This window comes from Marmota monax, unplaced genomic scaffold, assembly GCF_021218885.2.
Source record: "Marmota monax isolate L192 unplaced genomic scaffold, Marmota_monax_Labrador192_F-V1.1 WCK01_AAM20220418_F8-fsc00045, whole genome shotgun sequence".
Classification (NCBI taxonomy): domain Eukaryota; kingdom Metazoa; phylum Chordata; class Mammalia; order Rodentia; family Sciuridae; genus Marmota; species Marmota monax.
This window is the reverse complement of record NW_026692132.1, coordinates 7,943,397-7,961,051: the sequence shown is the minus strand read 5'-3', so window position 1 is coordinate 7,961,051 and position 17,655 is coordinate 7,943,397. Positions and strand designations below refer to the sequence as shown.

The following is a 17,655-nucleotide window of genomic DNA, read 5'->3' as shown; positions in this document are numbered from 1 at the left end:
AAAATATTCAAGGCAATATATGCTTTCAAATCTGAGCATTAAACTGTTAAAATGTTGTGAGTGCAGGAGTCTTCTTTGTCACTCTGGTGATTAGCACAGTGCTAGGCCTTAGAAGCTAGGTGGTTAGCATGTGTTGAATGAATAAGAGCTATTTAATGATTAGTGAATATTTAGTAAATGGTGGATTGGCTTGGGCTTCTTGAAATTTCATATGTTTTTTGTACAAATCACCTATTCTCCTGTTCCTCAGTATAGTTTATATTTAAAATTTTAAGCATACTATGCTTCTTATTAAATATTTGCTAGCATAAATAAGACCTGTGTCATAGGGAAAAAAATTGCTAAATGGAACCTATCATCTTTTGCAAAGAAAAAATGATTTTTTAAAAGATCAATATCAGTTACTAGGAAGAATACAGTCATGATTCTTAAATTAGAGATTCTGATTCAGTGACTCTGAGGAATCCCCAGTCTTGGGCATTTGGGTTGATTCTGGATACTGGGTTTGAAAAACGTGAAGTAATAATAATAAAATCAACATGTATTAAACCCAATTAATATTATATCTACTGTTTAAAGGTTCTATATAAATTAACTAATTCATCCCCCAACTCATCCTGTACCAAAATTCAAACGCAGGAATCCTGCTTCCAAGCCCAGGTTCTTGCTGGTGCATACTATAGATATGGGGATTCAGAAAGCAAGTAATTCAGAAAGCAAGTAATCTTCATAAACTTCAGTTTTCTTATTTGAAAATTCAAAACTTATTCATTTGAAGTGAGAAATAAATGAGGTGAAATTCACCAATACATACTGAACGTATTTTGCATCTGGAAATAAATATGCATAAACTGGTTATTGCTATTAGGTTGATTGATTATATCAGTCTGAAAGGCAATACAGTTCATTTTATCCATTATTAAATGAAGAATAAGCAAGACATTATAAAAAGGTGGAGTGAAAAATGATAAATAATAGGACACAATTTAGGATCGATTTCAATGATTGCTATAAAATGTCAGAAGGACCCAAAGTGTTTCTTTGGGAGTCATGACTAATCATCACCATCACACATTCCTAACACATGAATTAGACATGTTTTGGTGTATCTTGAACTTCTAATATTTTTTAAATCATAGTCTCTCCCATAGGAAATGTACATATGGATCAAGGCATCTCATATCTTCAGGGTTATATGATAGCAGAATGTTATTTGTATCATATTTCATAACCCCTCTTAATTGCTATTATCCATATTTTATGTTGGTACTAAAATAAAATAATTAAAACAAAGGAAAATGGAAAACTCCTTCTTTAATCTTTATAAATTGCAATGTATTGATTAGTATAAGAGTATCCATGCCTAGAAGGAAATATCTGCTGTTGACCAGCAATTTATGACAATGTTGTATAAAATATCTAAGCCCCATTATGATTCTCAAGAATATACTATTAAGTTGAAATCTTTATTACAGAGAATTTTCTCAAGTCATGATGGAGTTGAGGCAGTAAGTTGTTTCTTCTTAGGTTCACTCATTATAGCAAATTTCCAAACTGAGTCTACTGAGAAATATAGATTTTTTATGTCTCAATATACCATTAATTTGTGAAACATTTAGCTTTATTATTCGTAGTTTCCCTTGTGTAATTTTTAAGATAAAAGTAATAAATTAACTGGGTATAGTGGCATATGCCCGTAATCTCAGTGGCTCAGGAGGCTGAGGCAAGAGGATCACAAGTTCAAAACCAGCCTCAGAAACTTAGTGAGTTCCAAAGCAACTTAGCAAGACCCTGTTTCAAAACAAAATAAATTTTAAAAGGCTGGGGATGTTTCTCAATGGTTAAGTGCCTCTGGGTTCAAACCCCAGTATCAAATATATATATATATATATATATATATATATATATATATATATATATATATATATATAAAATTGAATTCAAGACTGACAAATCAATCATTCCTTCATTTAACCAAAAAAAAAATAGTTGTATAAGGGTTCTGTACTATGTGTGTACTAGATTCTGGAGGTTGAAAGACAAATACAATAAAATATATACTCTATTCTTTCTCTTCTGATTTAGTACAGAGAGGGGAATATTTTCCCCCAGGCAAAGTATTCTATTAAAATGGGATTTGGGGGTTTTGTTTTGGTTTAGTTTGGTTTGGTTTTGGTTTTTGTAGGTAAGCTTAAAAGTAATGTTGCCCTTACTCTGCAGGGAAAGCCATGTTAGGATTTTTAATCTACAAAACAGCGGTTTTAATTGAACCACTCTAGCTATTCCACTGTGAATTAGACTGCAAACATGCTGTTATGGCTCATCTTGGGCTTTCAGAAAAGAGAAATGGCCTTCCACAGCAAAGAGAGAAATCTCCTTCAGCACAAACAAATGGCTCTCAAACCAGCACGCACACCAGGAGGACAGGGCATTGCTCTCCCTCTTCGGGACAGAGCTGACAGCACCCTCTTCCTTCACTCATCTTTCAGGCTTCACAGTGCTGGTCATTCTGTCTTTCTTCTGAAAAGATTAGACAGACTCCACCTAACAGGGTAGAGCAAGACATAGACTTTTATTTAAGTTTCAGATATTTATTAATTAGTATAAGAAACTCCAACAAATCAGTATAATTTCCTTTTAAAGGAGAAATATTCCTGAGTTAGTGAAAAAAAGTGTGGAAGGCTTCTGGGAGGCTTTCATTCTATGCAGTCTTACAGGAAACATTTCATTTAGAAGTCTTACCCTGCCTTTTTTCAGTTTGCTATAATCCACACTGACCAAGTATTGATCACCGGGACCCAGTTTGTTCCAGGAATCTGGGTGATTCTTTCTGTCTGAGCTGATATCTGGGTTGAAGGATGCCAACACCACATGCAGCACCACTTCAGCGCCTCACGCTGGATCAATGCTTCTTGGCCTCATTGGGGACTTGGTGACGCATGTGTGTGGCAGAGGACTCTGGTCTGAAAATAAAACAAAACTGCCAGGCTAGGGACTAAGTAGTCTCTGTAAACTGAAGGTAGTTAGTTAAACACTGATCTCAGATTGGCTCCAGAACTGTTCACCATCTCTTTTGCTGGAGGTCTAAAGGCATTTGACTCTATGATAAATTCACACTCAGAGTCAATAATAACTTACTATGTGAGTTTTTATAATGCAAATTTGGATAGACTCAGTAAATGAGAAATGGTGATTATTTTTCCCCAATCAATTAAAATTTTATAAAGCTGCATTGTTTGGGTAGAGCTACCATAGACTCTCTGAAACATACAGAAAACATCAGATATTGTCCCTGTAGTCAGAAAGTTTAGAGAAGTCTAAGACAAGGGGAGCTTTCTATAAACAGCACGAAAGAGTCTGTATGTGGTGAAAAAGAGTTCTATGTAATAGATCTGTGCTGCAAGTTCAGAAACAAGAGAACTGAAGGCCAGCAGCATCATTTCAGATTATTGATACATACAAAAAAATGTTGCTTGGATATTTTTGTTTCCTCAATAAAAAAAGATGGATTTGACAGTGTCCTCAGCTTTGGGTAGTTGGTTGGTTGGTTTCAGTATTCATTTTATTAATATTAGCACTAAAATTAAGTCTTCATGATAATATGCTCCTATTTGATGAACAGCTATGGATTGACTATCCATTACAAGCAAGCATTCCCCCTCACAGTAAAGAAAGGAAGGCATGGAATTAGCCCAGGCTTCATTCATAAACTAAAACCAAATAGAACTGTTGACAATAAGATAAGGTTCAGCATAATGTTCAGTTGAATAGCCACATCCCCATTAAATTCATTTTTTGTAACATGCTATATACAAAATGGCTTTCATGTGCTTTAATCCAATCCCAAAAAATGTAACCCAACCTAAAAAAAAAAAAAATGTACCTGATGGTTCTAAACTTAAGACATTCATTAGATGAAAAAAAAAAAAAAAACACAAACTGGTAGTGAAATAAGGAAAAATCTTTGAGTGTTGATAAAATATATGCATATGAAATCTAGACAGTGACATGAAGATCACATTAAGTGAATTGAACAGTTAATGGTAGAATTCTCCAGAATTAGGATTTAGGACTAAAATGTCTATAACCAAAAGTGGAAGTTAGATATTTGGTGACACACAGTTATATGAAACTATCTAATGAATCTCACCCTCATTCTGAAGATAAAATGTAATTAAAGAGTAAATATTTTAAAAACTCAGATTCTAAACTTTGTTACTTTACAGGTAGAACTGATAATGACTAAAAGACATAAAGGGTATGAAAAACAAACTAAGAAGTAAATTCCTTGATATGATGTGGAATTGCAACTATAGAGGCCCTGAAAAATAGACTCTTCCGGTGGTTTCAAGGTTTGTGTTAGATCTTAGACTGCTGAGGAAGCTTTCCATGACTCGGGTTCCCATTTCTTTTTACCTTTTCTGAATTCATCTAGGACATGAAAAAACTAATACGAATCTAACACTTACGTCCGCCAACCAAAATGCATATTTAAACAGATGTTCAAAGTGTTCAGAGGCAGGCTGTGGGTCCTCTTGCTTCTGCTTTGTTCTTTCAACATAATCTGCTTTCTCTGTGTTGGATCCAAGAGGCCATTAATGAACTTTCCCTCTGACCAAGAGCAGTTCTACCTCTTTAGACATCAGGTTTTTTTTTTTTCAGCTGGAAATTAGAGCCTTATTTCTGTTGACATTACTTAAAAGAAAAACACAAAAGATAATATCCTGACCTGTTGAAGCTAAATTTAAGCTTACATAAGCAGATTCTCTAAATGAATGTCTTTAATTTCATTGTTGCTCAGGGTGACTTTACTGATCAAAAGAAGCAGCACAAAAAAATTGCTAAGTGAAGTCATTGTGGTATTCTTAACAGTTCTAAATGTCAATTTGAAGAATAGGCCGCTTCTTCTGAAGCACTCCTATTTAAAACAGAGTGGACAGCAACACTGATGGATGATCAAGGCAGTCTGAGTCACACAAGGGGACTTTATGCCTCTGCAAGTGAGGAGACAAATGCAGAATTTTTTTCTATCATTCTCACACAGCTATGAAATGCCTTTAGCTATTCCAAATGCAAAACTGCCTACCAAAATCAGAGAGAAGATAATTCATTCTTTCCTTCCACCTGCATTGGTAAGAACCACAAGCAGGGTGGGAACTTCTCCAGATTTCTTTATTTTGTTCCCCTTTTTGCATCCGTTTACTATACAAACTGTTTTCTCTAGCTAACCTATCAGAAAGACATGTTACCTTTACAGAAGCCAACGCACATTGGTGTATGTCATGCTTCAGTTATTCAGTGCCAACACTGTGAAACAAATCTGTTTATCAAGCTTTGTCTGAAAGTCTCTTTTGCTCTGTCAATCACTAAGGAGAGATACATGTGTTGCCCAATCCTGAACTTCAGACCCCAGTAGCAAGTGATCTATGAGCTTAGTTATTTTCTCCCAGGCTACTCACATGACATGCTACCTCTATAGCTCACTTTCCAGTTTTGAAACTACCCTGTCAAGCACAATGCATTAATAACAAAACATGAAGCATCCCTAATATTACCCTGTGCCCTTGTGCACCATTCTTCCATTACTTTCCACCTTTCTGTCTCAAGATAGAAAACTAAAAGGATAAGATACAATGCTATAAATAGAAAAATATGGCAGTTCATGGAGGCATTATACAGGTATGCAAGATGTAGGAGAATTATCGTGTAACTATTGACACTTTAAATTTTATGCTTTGGTGTACCAAAAAAAAAAAAAAAAAAGTTTTTTTGAGATCTGAAGATGATGATGAGAAGAGCAAAGTTTTGGACAAGCAAGTTTAAATAACAAATCATTGCATGAGGAACCATATATACCTCCATTTACATTTTCTCTGGCTTGATCATTTGTTTACTTTTCTGCCCTGAAGAACCTTGGCTGTCCATTGCAAAACCCTCTTCATATTGGCAGCATTCCACTCTATTTATCATCATATAGAGTCTGTGTCAGCAGATCCAGTGGCCGCTCTGAGTGTTGCCCTCCCACTGGGTGGATGATGAGCTCAACTGATCCATCCCTGAAAGTGCTGAGGGAGCTTCTAGCCCAGATGGCCTTCTTGCTGATCATGTCTGAGGATTGTTTTATTTTGTTTTTCTTTCCCCTAAGCTGGCTCATTTAATGTAGGAGATATCAGAAGCTGTTTGGTCAGAGCTTAAAATAGCAAAAAAAAAAAAAAAAAAAAAACATTTATGAATTATAGTGCAGCTTAAAAAGATTCAAAGATAATCACCAAAGTTAAGTTATTTCCTCAGTGATAAAGAGAAGTAATTTTGATATGTGTTTGAATATCTATCACTATTAACAGGTTCAAATGCAGTCTGCTTTGTGCATTGTTCTCAAAAATCAATGATTTTGAATTTAATATATACTTTGCTGCATATTTCAGTGTGTCCTCATGTAGAGGACATGGACATTATTTCAAATATAATTTTAAAGGTTAAAATATCTAGACATATGCATGTGAGTCTTCCATATTCATTGTAGAGAAGACTACCTCCATTTCACTCCTGAATTCTCCTTGATTGTTTCTCTTTACCAATTACTGAATATGCCCCAAAGGGCCAAGATTTCGTCACATTTAGTCTTATTAACTACTTGGAGCATATAACTGCACAAAAAAAATGTGTTCAGCACAATATTAATCATTCAGTGGCCCTTTCAACTATCCAAATGGAATGACCTGGCTCAGTTCACAGAAGATTCTGTCATCATAGACAATACTGGAAGATGATACATCCAGTGTCCAAAGACATCATAATAGTATGAATTTTGCTGTCAGTTAAATATTCATTTGAATTTAATATTAGAAACTTAATGGCAAAGTGATTTGCATTTGGGTAATGTCATCAGTTCTAAAACTTAATAATTAAGTATTTATCCCAGAATGACCAATAGGAGCTAGAGAGAGCTGGAGAGATTCTGAGGATACATAAGACGTGACAGGAGTTCAGACAGAACTGATTTAATGTTGGCTGAAATGAAAATATAAACAGTAACATCACTTTCCCTTAGGTAACAGAACACTTTTTAAATATTACTTATAAATTTTGCATGTTAAAAACATTTGGAAAACATTTCAGGAATGTGAAAGAGTGCAATTATACTTGGATATTCTCATGTGAAAAGCAGAAATAAACTAATTCTGAACTGCATACGACTATTAAGTTTGTAGGATAGAAGTCAACCCCAGGCTGTAGAGTATGACAAAGTAGACATAAAGTGCAACAAGAAATAAACCAACATCAAGAGCTAAGACTTAAATTATCTAGGAAATATTTTAAGTATGCTCAAATATAAAAAGTAATTTGCAAGAGGTGTGGCTTTAGTCAGATATGCAATTTATTTTGCATAAATTTATGCAAGAAAGTTCCTGGGAGAGAATAAGTTTTAGACATTAAAAGTGGTAACAAAATCTTCCCACCTTACAATTACAATTTGGGGGTGTGTATGTCATAAAAAGCATCATTCCTTCTAGAAAGTTCTTGTCAAGAGTAAATTAGATCCTTTTCATATGGAAAGTGCTTAATCATAACCCTAATACATGTTCAATCTCCCCAACAATTTTTGCATGCATTATCTCTACATTGGTGATGTGAGTTTTTCAAATTAGCAACATATATTTATAAAATATCTGAAAATATTTTCTTATTTCTTCCATAATTATCAATAAAAGGAAAGGCACTTAGTCACTATACATAACCATTATTCTTGCATCTACTGGCTTAATTTTAAATTTTAACTGAGATTTTTATCTAAAGTGTTCAGATCAATAAATGTCATTTAATGAGTTTAGACCTGCTCTTCAACTGGTTTATAGTCTAAATCAGGAGATGGACACTAAATTGATATTTAATACTAAATCTGGGCCTTTGTCTGGTCTATAAAAGTTTGCCAACCAGATTTGTTCAACATACAGATACGTTGTTTATTAGCCCTCTTGTTGACTCAGAAACTGAATTATTGAAACTTAAAGCAATACATGTAAAGTCGTATCATAGTCTCAAAGTTTCCTTTATTCTCGTATTTAGGAAAAGCACACATTCTTACCAGAAAAACAGATTCTTCTGCTAGCAAGCTAATAAATTTCATGATCCTATTAAATACACCTTGGTTCTGTGGAGGAGACATTTATAGAGAACCACCTTGTGCTGGGTACTATACTGTTTCCCAGGGATGGTAAGAGTACTGGGCAACCACTCCTTGGAGTCCTGGATCAGACAAAGCACTGTAAATGGTCTGTCTCCTACTCTATCAAAGAGACAGTCCCATAGAATCCCACATCAAGATTTCAAAATGTACACATTTTGTCAATTTTAAAAGATTTTGAGATCTTTAAATGCAGGACTCTTCTACCCCTCTGAAAATGGACTTTTAAACCTTTCTTAATAAAGCAAGAAAGGATGTTCTCAAATTAGAAAGCCTCCTGTGAAATTGTTCTCCCCGTAAAATTTTGGTTGCAGTTTTTCAGAGGGTGGAGCAATAGCCCTGCTTTGTCAAGGGCCTTGTAGCTTTAGCAGACACAGGATCATGGAGTCGGGGGGAAGCAAAATGGGGACACGAATACATTGGCAGTTAATTTCACTCCTGTCTGTAAAGTGTTCAAAAATAGACATTTGGCCAGGCACGGTGGCACACTGCTTGGGAGGCTGAGACAGGAAGATTGCGAGTTCAAAGCCAACCTCAGCAACGGCGAGGCACTAAGCAACTCAATGAGACCATGTCTCTAAATTAAAAAAAACTACAAAATAGGACTGGGGATGTGGCTCAGTAGTCGAGTGTCCCTGACATTTGATCAACCTGCTGTTTGAAAACCAGAAAAGGATACTAATCAGAATGGTGAAGATGTGTGGAAAGAATCGAAAGAACTCTCCCCAGAGTAAGTGATATGTGAAGCTAGAAAAGGTAGAAGGTAACCAGAGCAGTAGGCACTTAAAATAGGGAGAATCATGTGAATCAGGGAACAGAGATGTAGGACTTAAACTCTTTATGTCCAGTATCCCTAAATGTAGCCAACGGTTATGACAGTGTGCATTTTTTTTAAAATGCTCTGTTAGTCAATTAATTCAGAAATTCCGTAGTTGATTAAAAACTATTACAGTATGTATTTATAGGCACTTACTGATCTTAGAAGACAAAGCAGAAGAGAAGCACTCAAGTTCATAAACAGTATGGGTGTCTTTGACATGCTAAGGAAAACTTTTCTTTCCCACGAGAATCAAAGCCCCATGATATGGGGTTTTGCCCTATGCATAGCTCTACCTCCAGCATCTAGAATAGAAGCTGATGCAGGTGTTTGTTTACTATGGCTATTTAGTAACAAATAGGGATTCAAAGATAAACAAGACAGATCTGGTACCTGTCCTTGTAGTGTAAATGTTCTAGTACCAGGGTTTTAACCTAAAATAAGTGAGGGGAGTTGTAACTCATATAGGAAAAATAATTACCTTTTAATTACATCTTTTATCTTTCTTAACATGTAATTAGAATTTAGCATTAATTTCAATTGTGAATATAGGTCACAAACCACAGAAATTTTAGCAGCACCTGTAACTTCATCAAACATTAAAAAAATATCATAGATAATTTCGTGTGTCATTGTAGGGTTGCTCATATCTAAAAATACCATTTTGCTCATGTTAATTTTTAAGTTTCTTGTTTATTGATATGCCGTTAGATTTTATTATTTAATGCATGAATAAAAAGCAAATAGCTTGTGATATCATAAATTTAGTTTTTGATACTTTGAATTACTTTTTTTGTAATCCTATGAAATTCATCTTATGCACTTAAAAGCATTGTTCTAAATAAGGGAACTAAAGACCTCATCTGAATGCTAAATAGGCTAAATAGGTCTGTGATACCAGAAATTATTAAGAACTGCAGGCTAGGGAGAGAAAAGAAATTAATTAAACCAGTGATTATTATTTAATGTATGATGTGATGAATGCATGATAGGGGAAAAATACTTATTTACCTTAGGTGCAGGTATGTGTGACCTGGTAAATTGGGATGGTCTTATAAAGACTTCCAGAGAAGTTATGCTATGGCTCCCCTTGAAAATCAGTAGGAAGGCATCACACATTCGAGGAACTAAAGGAAGTGTGTTAGGAAAGGAACTAGAATGTGAAGTTGTGAGTGGGTAGACAGATGCTTGGCGGCAAGAGATGAAGCTGAAAAGATCACATTAGATCCTTCGGTTCATGAGCGTGATGATTGGGTGTTCATGCTCTAGTGTGAGATGTGCCTCCCTCTAAACCTTGTTATGACATCGGCACATTACCCATGTGACATGAACTTTGAGGATCCTATGACTCTTGTATCTCAAGTGGTAGCGCGCTCGCCTGGCATGCACAGGGCGCTGGGTTCGATCCTCAGCACCACATAGAATGAAATAAAGATGTTGTGTCCGCCGAAAACTGAAAAGTAAAAAAAAAAAAAAAAGAAGAAGAAGAAGAAAAAAAGATCACATTAGAACAAGTAAGGTAAGCCTCAAAAGATTTTGCACTTTATTCTAAGGATTATGAGAAGTTCCTGGTGCATTTTTAAAAACAAAGTAAAAAAAAAAAATCACTTTGAAAAGAATTCACTTTGAGGAGAGGTAAGCATTAAGCCAGGAGAAATATGGTTGCATTAATTCAAGAAGATTGTGTGAAACCTGCATTGTCTTCAGAAAAATATGGAAATAAAGAAAATGGACATGATTCTAGAACATATTATGCAATTATACTCAACTTTATTATTACTACCATTGTTATTAATATTTGTTATAATTAACCAATAAACTTTATAGCTGTTGCTTAATAATACAGACCATTTAAGTAACTGGGTGGCTTAAGTAATTGAAGTTCAGTGAGGAAATAAGTAGGAGTTTCAGCAAATGACAAGTGGCATTTTAACTGACAGTCCATGCAGGAAGACCTGCCAGCCACATGCTGCCTGTAGTGATGTCCATTTCCTAACATTATCCTAAGCCTTCAAGAACCTGCATCATTTTGCATGAAATTTTTTATTATCTGCTTCTATTTCAATTTTATCATCAGCCAAATCCTCTTTTGTCCATACATCCTCCTCCCCAGGATGCAACTCAATAGTTTCATTCATTCTATCCAACTTATCCATTATCCTACAATCAAATGCAGAATTTTTGGAAAGATTGCTTTATTTTTTCCTAACATATATTTATTTATTTTGATGTTTTCAATCGATCGCATCTTAAATCTTTTTTCTCTTTCCAGACCCATTGAAACATGAAAAACTATGACATTTATTGTATATATTGGCAGTAATGCATGAGACTTGGAAATCATGTGAGCTGGCCTCTTGAAACATTTAGCTTTTGTTGTAAATAGTCTTATGTATATCGATATTAATTTTAGTCACATTTCCAGAATTCAATAAGCATGGTATCAGTACTGCTGTTACTTTCCCCTTGAGTGTGATATGACTGCCGTCAGTGTTCTGTCCCTCCGTTATTCTTTGAGACCAAAGAAAAGACAAGTCAATAGTAGGTAATAGGTGGTTATGAACACATGGGAAACTAAGCAAATAACATTAAGAAATAAAAGTTCTTTTTACTATATAGTAAAGTAACATCTTCTGTAAGTAAGTGAGCATCCATTTTCTTCTAATGTTTTTGATATGATTTCGACTTAACTTTCAGATTAATACTCCCAGAGCTACTGATAATTTTGTCTTAGAAAGAACCCAAAGAAGTTTTAATCATCGCCCTTTTTTTACAATGAAGTTTTCATCTTATCTTGATAAAAAGAAGAAGCCTGAAATAAATCCAAGAGATGATACAAAAGGCACTCTATTAGAAGCACTAACACATAAGAAATGCCAAAGAAGTTGTGTCTAGATAAGGAACAATGCACAAATCAAGCCTACTAACAATATAAAGTTATAGCCTAAAGGTCCAATTAGTGATGCACTTCTTTTAAAAAGAATCATGGTATATGTATAACTTTAAAAAAAATCTTTGTCATCTGCACCTAAGATAGAGCATTAATATCCAGGATATACAAAGAACTCAAAAAACTTAATAACAAAAAAAACAAATAACCCAATCAATAAATGAGCAAAGGAACTGGGGGACATGTACTTCTTAAAAGAAGAAATACGAATGGTCAAAAATATATTAAAAAGTTCACATCTTTAGCAATTAGACAAATGAAAATTAAAAGTACACCAGGATTTTATATTACTCCAATCAGAATAGCAATTATCAAGAATACAAGTAACAATAAATGTTGGAAAGGATGTGGGGAAAAGGTACACTCCCACATTGTTTGTGGGATTGCAAATTGCTGCAACCACTCTGGAAAGCAGCATGAACATTCCTCAGAAAACATGGAATGGAACCACCATTTGACCCAGTTATCCCACTCCTTGGTATATACCCAAAAGACTTAAAATCAGAATACTACAATGACAAAGCCACATCAATGTTTATAGCACTCAATTCACAATAGCTAAGCTATGGAAAAATGTAGGTGCCCTTCAAAAGATGAATGGATAAAGAAAATGTGGTATATATGCAATGAAATATGATTCAGTCATAAAGAAGAATGAAACTGGCATTTGCCAGTAAACAGAACTGGAGATTATCATGCTAAGTAAAATAAGCCAATCCCCCAAAAACAAAGGTTGAATGTTTTCTTTGGTAGATGGATACTAACACACAATAGGGGGAGGAGGAGAATAGAAGTTAATTGGACTACACAAAGGGAAATGATGGCAAGGGAAGGAATGAGCATAGGAAAGACTGTAAGATGAAAAAGACATAACTTTCCTGTGCTCATATATGAATACACAACCAGTGAAATGCCATATCATGTACAACCACAAGAATGAAATCCTAATTAGAGTAAGTTATACTGCATGTATGTATAATATATCAAAATATAGTCTACTGTGGTATATATCTAAAAACAACAAATATTTTTAAAAATGGGAAAACATCAAAGTGTTTGATTCTACCAGTGTAAATAGTCAGGTAGCCTGATTACATAGTGAGCTTTTGGGTCTGTGAGGACATTCTGGCTCTCTATTTACCACTACATAAAGTCTAAATTCCCTTGCAATTTTCTTGGAACATCATCTGCAATATTAAAATTTGTTCCCTAATCCCAACCCTAATTCATTCTCAGCAGTTAGGACTCCAGTTTTCTTTCAATCTAAGTAATGCTTTGTTTCCATAATCTAGCTAAATGTCATCTCTCACTTAAATCAGTTAATAACCCTACCACTTTGAAACTGTAGTGGGTTCCTTTATATCTTGTCCATTTTCCCCTTCGTATGACTTGGAATCAGTATGACACCATTGAAATTAATTGTCTGCTAACTTCTACTATTTACTCTTGTTGTTATCTACTTTCTGGCAAGAACACAAACTCTATCTGCTTGCCTTCGGGTGTCTACCACAGAACTGAATGCATTTATTTAGTTGATTGCCGATTAATATTTAAATAACAAAATTGTTTGAAATTTTGGAACAGGATAGTTCCAAATTAGAATTCTACCTCATCTGTGCATTGACTTATTCAGCAAATATTTATTGGGTACTCACTATGTTCCAGAAACTGTTCTAGATTCAACAATAAAAATGAGAAAAAGTCAATAACAGCACATATACACACAACCAACGCCACCACCCCCTACACACACACGCACAAAACAATACTTTCTATACCCATGAAGCTGGCATTCAAGCAAAGAGAATAATAAAAATGATAAATTTGTTTTTAGATCAACAAAGAAAAGAATAAAGTAGATGACAAAAACGTTGAGAAAGGAAAGATTGAACCACATGAAGAGGTAACTTTCAGTAAAGACTTGAAGAAAATGGGGAAATTCGTCCTCAGAACTTATCTGGGGAAGTTTGTCAGGCAGGAGTAACATTCAATGAGACACCTTGATTGAGAAACCATCAGCTTCCTTAGAGTGTGTGAGGAGAAGTGAAAAAACAAAATTGGTTAGAAATAGAAAACAAAGGACAGAGACAGAAAATATCTGAGACGTAATGTATGTTTTATCACATGGGACTTTGCATATGATAAGAATTTCATCTTGACTGAGAAGAGAAATGATATAATCTGACTTACATTTTGCATCATCTCTCTGGATACTGATTAAAAAGGGATACTGGATACTGATTATTAGTTGGGCAATTGTGGAATGCTTGGACCAGCACTGGGAGTAACGAGAGGTGGCTGAGTTCAGGATATAGAAAGTTAGTAAATTTACTCAAAAGTTGAACCATCAGGGTTTGCTATTGTAGAGTGGGACAGGAAGGGAGGCATTCAGGATTATGCTGAGATATTGAGCTCTAGAACCTGAAAAGAGAATTGTCATTAAGGAGATGAGGACAAAGGATAGAGTACTTGTGGGAAACCAGGTAGAGGTTAGGTTTTAACATTAATTTTGAAATGCTTATCATTAGAATTCCAAGTAGACATAGTTCCAAGCCTAATTTTGTTCCAGAACAAATTCCAAGTTGGCAGTTAGATATGTTGTTCTCAATTCAAAAGAGAGGATCAGAATAAAGATATAAATTTGAGAGCTATTAGTAGTAAGATGATGCTGAAAGCCATCTCTAGAGATCATCAGCTGATAGAAAGTTGGAACAGAAAAAAATAGATCCAAATAATAATAAACTGTGCCTTGAGCCACTCTAAGCTTTAGAAATGATTGAGTAAAAAGTGGATCAGTGAAAAGACTAGGGAAAGAGTAGCTGGGAGGGTAGAAAGAGAACTAGGTGATGTGACAGTTTACATGCCAAGTATAAAATGGTTTCTAGGGAAGAGTGACTGATTTGGTCAAATGCTCTTTGTAAATCAAGTGAGATGAGTTCTGAGAAATGCCTGCTGGGGAAAAACATGGAGGTCACTGGTGTTTTCCACAAGAGCAACTTCATTGAACAGGGCAAACACCTAATGAGAAGCTGTTCAAGAAAGAAAGAAAGAAAATGAAGACAACAAGAAAAGGGACTCTTCCAAAGACATTTTTCTGTAAAGACAAGGATAAAAATGAGGCAGCAGCTGCAGGAAAAAAGGGTTCAGTTCCAACTTTTATAAGCAAGCTAATGAAATGATCACCAGAGAAATAAAAAATAATAATGATAATGGAGATAGATGGGAGAATTACTGGAGACGTCCCTGAGTAGGTGACAGAAGTTGGGACCTACGCTACACATAAAAGTCTTGGTTCTACCTTAGAGCACAGAATGTTCACCCTAGTAACAGCAGACAACGTGAAATGTTCACCCACCAAGATAAATGCATGGGCAGATAGAATGGTAGAAGTTCTTAGGGGTTCTGTTCTGAGAGCTTTGATATTTAGATAAAGCAGAAGTCAAGATGACGTGCTGAAGTTGAATATGTAGAGAAGTTAAGGAAAGAGAAGAAAAATATTTTAAATAGTACTTGGGCAAGTAAGAATGATAATGAAAAACAAACACAAAATATGATCACCAGAAACCATTTAGAATTTAAAAGGAGACAAGTTACTAAGACTGTGGTTTTTCTGGTTTTTGTTTGTTTGTTTTTCGCCAGCCACATTCACCTATAAGGATACAGGTTCAGAGTGATGAAAATTGGACTTAATCTGGGTTAAATTTGCCAAATAAATAAGGCAAATCAGAGAGAAAAAGGGAGTTGTATGTAAGCACTACTCTGATTACCCATAAATCTTGAGTAAGAAAACACTTAAGGACAATGAGGGAAAGAACAAAAATAGTAGAACCAATGAACCACTGAGTTCTGGAGGGTCAAAGTTCTGCTGGTGGAGAGAATTAGTCAGAGGGACAGGCAATGGGATTCACAAAGTAAGTGACTGAAATTGAGATTAGACAGCGGTTACAGTTTTTGCCATTGTCAAGGGCAAATGGAAGTAAGTGCTTCCAATGTGAAAGGATGAAATCAAGATCACCAGAAAAGAGGAAGCTACAAAACTGAGATAATCTGTGTGAATTTTCATTACCACCATTTTTTAACTGTAACTTTTGCCAAATTACTTACACTTTTTGAGTTTTAGCTTCTTAATAATTGTAATGAAGAAGATAATACCGAGTTCCAAATGTAGCTATGAGGAGTTTGGAAACTAACAAGATGAGGTACATATGCCCTAAAACACTGAATTTGGATGTTTCAAATTACCAAAAATCTGAATTAGGGGGAAAGGCTGTAAATCAGAGAATATAAATATTAATTTAGTCTAAATATTAAAAAATCAATCCTTTTAGCATATTTAAGTTTAGATATGGCCAATTAGCTAAAATAATTAATACATCCTGCATTAATAAGAACTCATATATTATGAAATCTCATTCTTAACTTGTAATGGAACCACCATTTGACCCAGTTATCTCACTCCTTGGTTTAAACCCAAAGTACTTAAAATCAGCATACTACAGGGACGCAGCTACATCAATGTTTATAGCAGTACAATTCACAACAGCCAAACTACAGAACCAACCTAGATGTCCTTCAATAAATGACCGGATAAAGAAAACATGGTTCATATACACAATGGAGTATTACTCAGCTTGAACAAGAATAAAATTATGGCATTTGCAGTAAATGGATGGTAAATGAATGAATCAGACATTATTTCCTATGTACATATATGATTACATGACTTGTGTGATTCTACATCATGTACAACCAAAAGAGTGAGAATTATGCTCCATTTATGTATGATGTGTCAAAATGCATTCTACTGTCATGTATAACTAATTGGGAAAAAATATTTTAATTTAAAAATATAGCTGAAAGTAAATCTCATTCTTTATTTCCATGACAAGCAAACTGTCCAAACTTCTTTTAATTTTGTATTTCATAAGCCTCATCTAAGACACTATTATTTGTGGTACATTAAAATGCCTTACTTTTAAAAATGAATTCCAAAATATAGATGAATAAACCAACAAAGTTTGCTTTCATAAGTGAGCTTCTTGATTTTAGTCTAGAATCATGAAACATACTGAAACATAGGTTGTACATCTATTAATAGGTAGATATTATACATGAATTCAATCCAGAATCTAAATCAGCTAACATCAAGTATTAACTAAGTGTAGCATGGTATAGACAGTAATATATATCTGTTTTTCCCAGTAATTTATTTACAATAGATATACGAAATCTTAATAAAATTTAGCTATTTAATCAAGAAAATGCCAAAAATAAGATTCTTGGAAGATGAAGTTAAGAATAAAATAAAGATTGTGAAAAACCAAAATCATATCTCTTAAAAACTAAAAGGGGAAAAAGAGTAAGAAACTTTATTAAAATGCATCCAGCTGTTGAAATATATAAATCTTTAACATTTAAAATGAATAGAATTTAGGGATGTGTGATTCATATGAGTATAGTCTGAAATATTAAGTCAGAGCAAACTCCAGGTCAATAAAATTTAAAATAAACTTGCAGGAACTGGATTAAATGCATGTGGGGTTTACTTCAATAATAAACAGAGAATGGAAAAAATGATCATTTTAACAGGAAAAGTTAAAAGGCATTGTGTTTTACTGCAATAACTGTTATTTTTTGAATGAAAAAAAAATACCAAATAAACTTTAAAGGAAGGAATGGGGGAATTTTAACTTTAGAGCATAA

At 34.4% G+C, this 17,655-nt stretch overlaps 1 protein-coding gene and 1 non-coding gene across 7 annotated transcripts in view; both read left to right on the top strand.

Annotated features, from left to right (window-relative positions):
* Positions 1 to 17,655, top strand: part of Gria4 (glutamate ionotropic receptor AMPA type subunit 4) — a 342,372-nt gene that overhangs the window by 161,921 nt on the left and 162,796 nt on the right. The window lies entirely within an intron of this gene.
* LOC124108800 (small nucleolar RNA U13) lies at positions 10,228 to 10,329 on the top strand. The gene has a single exon (XR_006856784.1). It is a non-coding gene; the product is annotated as a small nucleolar RNA U13 (small nucleolar RNA).